This window comes from Lucilia cuprina, chromosome 2 (assembly GCF_022045245.1).
Source record: "Lucilia cuprina isolate Lc7/37 chromosome 2, ASM2204524v1, whole genome shotgun sequence".
Taxonomy (NCBI): domain Eukaryota; kingdom Metazoa; phylum Arthropoda; class Insecta; order Diptera; family Calliphoridae; genus Lucilia; species Lucilia cuprina.
The window spans coordinates 61973232-61979941 of NC_060950.1; the positions used below are offsets into that span (position 1 = coordinate 61973232).

The 6710-nt window shown below is 27.5% G+C and overlaps 1 protein-coding gene across 1 annotated transcript in view; it reads left to right on the top strand.

Moving 5' to 3' along the window:
- LOC111685396 (mucin-4) overlaps positions 1-6710 on the top strand; it is a 24620-nt gene that overhangs the window by 5381 nt on the left and 12529 nt on the right. The window lies entirely within an intron of this gene.

Consider the following 6710-nt stretch of genomic DNA (forward strand, 5'->3'; position numbering starts at 1 on the left):
GTTCTAGTTCTGTTCTAGTTCTGTTCTAGTTCTGTTCTAATTCTGTTCTAGTTCTGTTCTAGTTATGTTCTAGTTATGTTTTACTTCTGTTCTGGTTCTGGTACCGATACTTTACATGGAGATAATTAATTTTTTTAGAATAGAACTGAAACCTAAATTATCTCTTCCCTACTACTTACAAAATATTACATACTTTACTTGATTAATTTTCCATATTTAACTCATACCAATGCATTGATTTTTAACATTATTTAAGTCCATAGGTTATATAAAATTCATGTTCATGGATAAAAAAACCTATTTTTTTTACAATACGACATGTTGTATATAAAAAACTGTAAATATTACTCATCAGTGTGTATATTTTTATTTTTTTTGTAACAAGTAATTGTTTTTCTTTTTCATTTAAACTTATGAAAACATCACACATTATTGTAGTGACCATATTTAATGATTTATGTCATCATGCCAATCAATGTCAAATGCATAGATTTTTTATTGTGATAATTTTCCGTAGATTATTTTATTTTTTTCACTTTTAAACTTTAAACAGTTATTGTTATAAAATGAGTATTTAAGTCTGTGGCATTATTGTGTGTTTATGGATTTTTTTTCTATTATTACCAAAATAACCAGAATTGTGGTAATTAATTTACGATTCTTTTGAAGGCTCAAGCTAGTACATACACATACACAGCCGTATACTCATTATTCCACTTATTTATGGTTTTAAAATGTCATTTGAAATTTATTAAATTTTGGTATTTTTGTTTTACTAATGCGTGGGTTTTGTTGTGAGATTGTACTGATGATCAAATGAGAGTTTTTATGGAAAATTTTTTATGGAATTTAAGAATGCTATTTAAAATTGTTGGAAATTCTTTAGAAATTCTATGCCTTTGAGATAAGAAAAGGTTGTTAAGTTTAAAGGTCACACAGCTTTGTATGCTTTAAAGCAATTTAAGAATTTCTTAGATTGCACGTTCTAGTTAAATTGATGAATTTTCGTTAAAACCAAAATCATAATTCACTTTAAACTCTAGTGTAAATAACTACCAACACATGAGGAGTGTAAAAATATTCGTTATTATAAATAGATTAAAGCTAAATGTTTACATTTACGTTCAGAAAGTTTAAGAAATAATTGGTTTTTGTTATAACCTACATCACTTTAGTGGAAAGGTTATATTGGGTTTTGTGCTGATGTTTGTAACGGATAATAATATTGGTCCTATACCCAGCTTAAAGTATATTTATCGTCGCAGAATCATTTTCTGAGTTGATTTAGCTATGTCTGTCTGTCTGTCCATCCGTCCGTCTGTATATGTAATCAAACTACAGGTCGCAATTTTGGAGATAATTCAATGAAATTTGGCACATGATCTTTTATGGTACCGTAGACGAAGCTTATTGAAAATGGTTAACATCTGCCCATTATTTCACCTAGCCCCCATACAACTGAACCTTGTAAACCTTGTAATCAAACTACAGGTCGCAATTTTGGAGATATTCCAATGAAATTTGGCACATGATCTTTTATGGTACCGTAAACGAAGCCTGTTGAAAATATTGGTCCTATACCCACCTTAAAGTATATCAATCGGCTCAGAATCATTTTCTGAGTCGATTTAGCTATGTCTGTCCGTCCGTACTTGTAAACCGTGTAATCAAACTGCAGGTCGTAATTTTGAAGATAATCCAATAAAATTTGCCACATGATCTTTTATGGTACCGTAGAAGAAGCCTTTTGAAAATGGTTAACATCGGTCCATTATTTCACCTAGCCCCCATACAACTGAACCTTGTAAACCTTGTAATCAAACTACAGGTCGCAATTTTGGAGATAATTCAATGAAATTTGGCGCATGATCTTTTGCGGTACCTTAAACGAAGCCTGTTGAAAATATTGGTCATATACCCACCTTAAGGTATATCAATCGGCTCAGAATCATTTTCTGAGTCGATTTAGCTATGTCTGTCCGTCCGTTCTTGTAAACCGTGTAATCAAACTACAGGTCGCAATTTTGAAGATAATCCAATAAAATTTGGCACATGATCTTTTATGGTACCGTAGAAAAAGCCTTTTGAAAATGGTTAACATCGGTCCATTATTACACCTAGCCCCCATACAACTGTACCCGCCGACTAGGGCTTTTAAGTTTATAATTATGTTTAATATACTTATATCTCGATAAAAAGCTACAAAACCAAGTTCTATACTAGACTTAAAGACCTCACGTATACCACAATAATAGGTCCTCATATGACCCTAGCCCCTTTGAAAAGCCTCCATCAAAATTTCACTCAAATGTCCACAATGTTATTCTACGACAAACGACTTAAGTATGTATATCTGAGGCAAAGTACAATTCAACTTAAATGCTTTATTATGGCAACTAAATAACATTTTATTTTTGTAAAACGTATAGGGTATTATATGGTCTGACTCGCCCGACTATAATTTCTTACTTGTTTTCAAATAACAAGTTTTATCTAAAAACCTAAACAAATATATTATAAGTTTTTCTCGTATTTTTTTCATAATCTTCATTGCCAGTGTAAACACTTTACTAACCAAGTAATTTAATATGTTGCTAACAAATATTTAAGCATACATTCAAAGGTATTTTGTACTAAAGGGAATTCTAATGTTTGAGAGGGAAACTGGGGAATATACATATAATGAAAACATTGACTCTGTGTCTGTATATAAAACACTTTAGTATCGAGAAATCATATTAACTAATAGTGTAAATTATTTTGTATATGTGTTGTTGTTCTTGTTATACTTGGTAAATGTGAAAAAAATAGAAACAAAAAACTAAAATTTTTCTAATGTTTTACCTTTAAATATGAATGAAATTCATATACAGTACGTATACTTTATAATTAATTGATGATAAATAAATATTACGTATACGTAGCGAATGAGTAGTATTACAAGAAACAATTCTTAAAAAATCTTAAAAAAAGTTGCAGCTAATGATAAATTTTCCATAAAAAGTTGAAAATATATTGTTTTGTTCTATAATAAGGAAACATTTTCTATAAAAAAATGGATATTGTCGTTATAGTTTCTATAGAAAATTCAAAATATTGAAAAAATTCTATAGAAAATCTTTAAAATTTCTATAAAAGAATGAGGGTAACAAAAGTTTTCGATTAATAAATAGATAACTAAAGTTATCGATAACATTTTGTAAACATTTAAAGTTATCAATAGCAAAAATAATGACATGAATAACTTTAACGAAACTTTGTTTATAGAAGACAAAAATGATCGAAAACTTGTCTATAGACAGTCATAGTTATCGGTAAACAGTTCTCTAGAAAACCAAAATTATTCATCACTTTTTTATAGAAAATCAAAGTTATCGATTACTTTTCTATAGAAGACTACAATTAACGACAAACTTTTCTTTAGAAAATAAATCTTTTTTTTTAAATTTTTCTCTAGAACACTAAGGCTATCGATCACTTTTTCATAGAAATGTAAAGTTATCAATCAGAAAATAAAGTTATCGACAATTTTTCTAAAGAAAATCAAAGTTGTCAATTACTTTTCTGAAAGAAACAAAACTGTTCGATAACTTTTCTAAAGAAAATCAAAGTTAATTAATTATATCGATAAATTTTCTATTGGCAATTTAAGTTATCGATAACAATGTGTAGACATTTAAAGTTATCTATAGGAAAAACAGAAGACCAAAATTATCGAAAACACGTCTGTAGACAGTCAAAGTTATTGCAACACAGTTCACTAGAAAATCAAAATTATCGATTACTTTTCTATATAAAAACAAAGTTATCGATTATTTTTCTATAGAAGACGACAACTCTTTAGATAATCAATCTTGGTAACTTTTCTATAGAAAACTAAGGCTTTCGATCACTTTTTCATAGAAAAGTAAAGTTATCGATCAATTTTTTGTATAGAAAATAAAGTTATCGATAACTTTTCGAAAGAAAATGAAAGTTATCGATAATTTTTCTAATGAAAATTAAAGTTATTCATTACTTTTCTATAAGAAACAAATGTTTTCAAAAACTTTTCTAAGGAAAATCAAAGTAATCGAATACTTTGCTTTAAAAATCGTTATCAAAACTCTTTCTACACAAAAATAAAGTTATCGATAACTTATCTATAGAAAAACACGGTTTTAAATAAAAAACCAAAGTTATTGATATCTTTATAAAAAAGTTAAGTTATCGTTAACTTTTCTATAAAAAGTCAAGATTATTGATAACACATCTTAAGAAAATCAATGTTATCATAGTTATCGATAATTGTTTCTTAAAAACAAGGTTATCGATAAGTTTTCTTAAAAAATTCCATGTTATTGATCTCTTTTCTATGGCAAATCAAAGTTATCGATAAATTTTCTTTAGAAAATCAAACCATAGTTATATATAACTTTTCTATAAAAAAAACAAAGATATCGAAAACTTTTCCAAAGAAAATCAATGTTATCGATTACTTTTCTAAAAGAAGTTAAAATTATCGATAAGTTTTACAAAAAAAATCAATTATATCAATTACCAAATTTATCAATTAGATTTTTATAGAAAACTTAGGTTTTGATAACATTACTAAAGAAAACCAAAGTTATCGATAACTATTCTATAGAAAAGCAAAGTTATCGAAAAATTTTCTATGGGAAGCTAATATTATCGATACATTTTTTATACAAAACCAATATTATCGATATATTTTTTAAAGAAAACCAAAGTAATCGATAACTTTTCTATAGAAAACCAAACTTATCGATAACTATTAACAAAAACCCAAAGTTATTGATAATTTTTCTATAGAAAAGCAAAGTAATCGAAAATTTTTCTAAGAAAATCAATGTTATCGATCTTAATTAGGAAAATAAAAGTTGTCGATAACATGCGTATATAATGCTAAAGTCATCTATAACTTGTTTAAAGAAAACCAAAGATCGATAAATATTCTATAGAAAAGCAAAGTTATATCGAACATTTTTTTATAGAAAACCAAAATTGTCGATATATTTTCATATAGAAAACCAAAGTTCTTTTATAAAAAAAACAAAGCTCTCAAACACTTCTCTATAGGAAATCAAAATTACAAGCCCTATTCGGGGTTACAGTTGTATGGGAGCTAGGTGAAATAATAAACCGATCTTAACCATTTTCAATAGGCTTCGCCCCTGGGACAATTGAAGATCATGTACCAAATTTCTTTCAATTAACTCCAAAATTGCGACCTGTAGTTTGATTACATGGTTTACATGGACGGACAGAGGGACGGACATAGCTAAATCGACTCAGAAAGTGATTTCTAAACCGATTGGTATACTTTAGGGTGGGTATAAAACCATTATTATTGTGCGTTACAAACATTAACGCAAACCCAATATACCCTTCCCACTAATGTCATGAAGGGCATAAAAATCCATTCTAAAAAGTTTCCAAGGCGTATACATGATGAATATATTATGTAAATAATTACATTTTACTCATACGCAGGGTACGTTTATTTCGTAGAAAAGTTCATTAACCAGATTTAAAATTTACCACACAATTAACATCAAACATTACTTAATATGATTTGAAACTAATTCAAAAAGACACAACTGACATTTTAAATTCAACGGAAAAAAGACTTAAGATGAATAGTGGTTTTAATCAAACCCAAAAGGGAAACAAATTTAAGAAAAAGAAGATTAAGTTTATATCAGTCTAGTAATATATTTTCACTTAAAATGTTCCTTTGGAACATATAAGTTCTACTACTAAACGAAAAAAAATCTTTTACCTAAAACCATTACCTATAACATTACATACTCATGTTTTCACCTTACATTTCATATGTTTTTTTTTTATTTAAATTAACATTTTATCTTACTTCACCCCTTCCTCGCCCTTAAACATGAATTGTATAAATTATATATTTTCTATGAGGAAAACTTAATCAAGCGTTTTTATTTTACAATTTTTAGTGCTTAAACATTGCGTGTTAATAAGTTTCTTAATTCTAAATATTCTTTATGCCAACTCTCTACTTTTATTTATTAATTTTAATATGTAGAGTTTTTTATGACACTTAACTATAAAAGAAACCCCCTGTAGTTAATTGCCAGTAATTATGGTAATTTGTGTTTTTTATTTATTTATTTCTTTCAATATAGACCAAATTAAATGAAAAGTTAACATTTACATTACAATTAATGGTTGTATAAATTAACGCAAACACATATACATCCATTCACACACAAACTTAAGTCTTTTTTCTCAACAGAAAGAAAAACACACTCATCTACATATAAGTGTATACCATAGAAAAGTTAGGTTTCAACAATTATTGTAATTCTAACTATTATTTGCTGTATTTAAACAAAAGGTAGGCGCCTAAAAGTATGCGGTTGTAAATGTATAATAAACTAGCTTTTAAGGGAACTAACGAACACATTAAAAACACGAAAGCAGTGCAATGGCCCTAAGAAAACAAGTCATTGTCCTTCTCATATATATGAGAAAAATGTAAATAAATAATGTTATCAAAAGGGTACTAAAAAGAGAAAAGTATAAAAATAACTTACAGAAGTGGGCGGAGAGTACGAAGAGAGGTAATTATTTATGTTTTAGTTACTGATTAAGATCATAAAATAAAAATAAAACTATAAAGTGGTGAATAATATTAAGAGGTAGAGTAGTAAATTGTTAAACCAAAAAAAAAAAAAAAA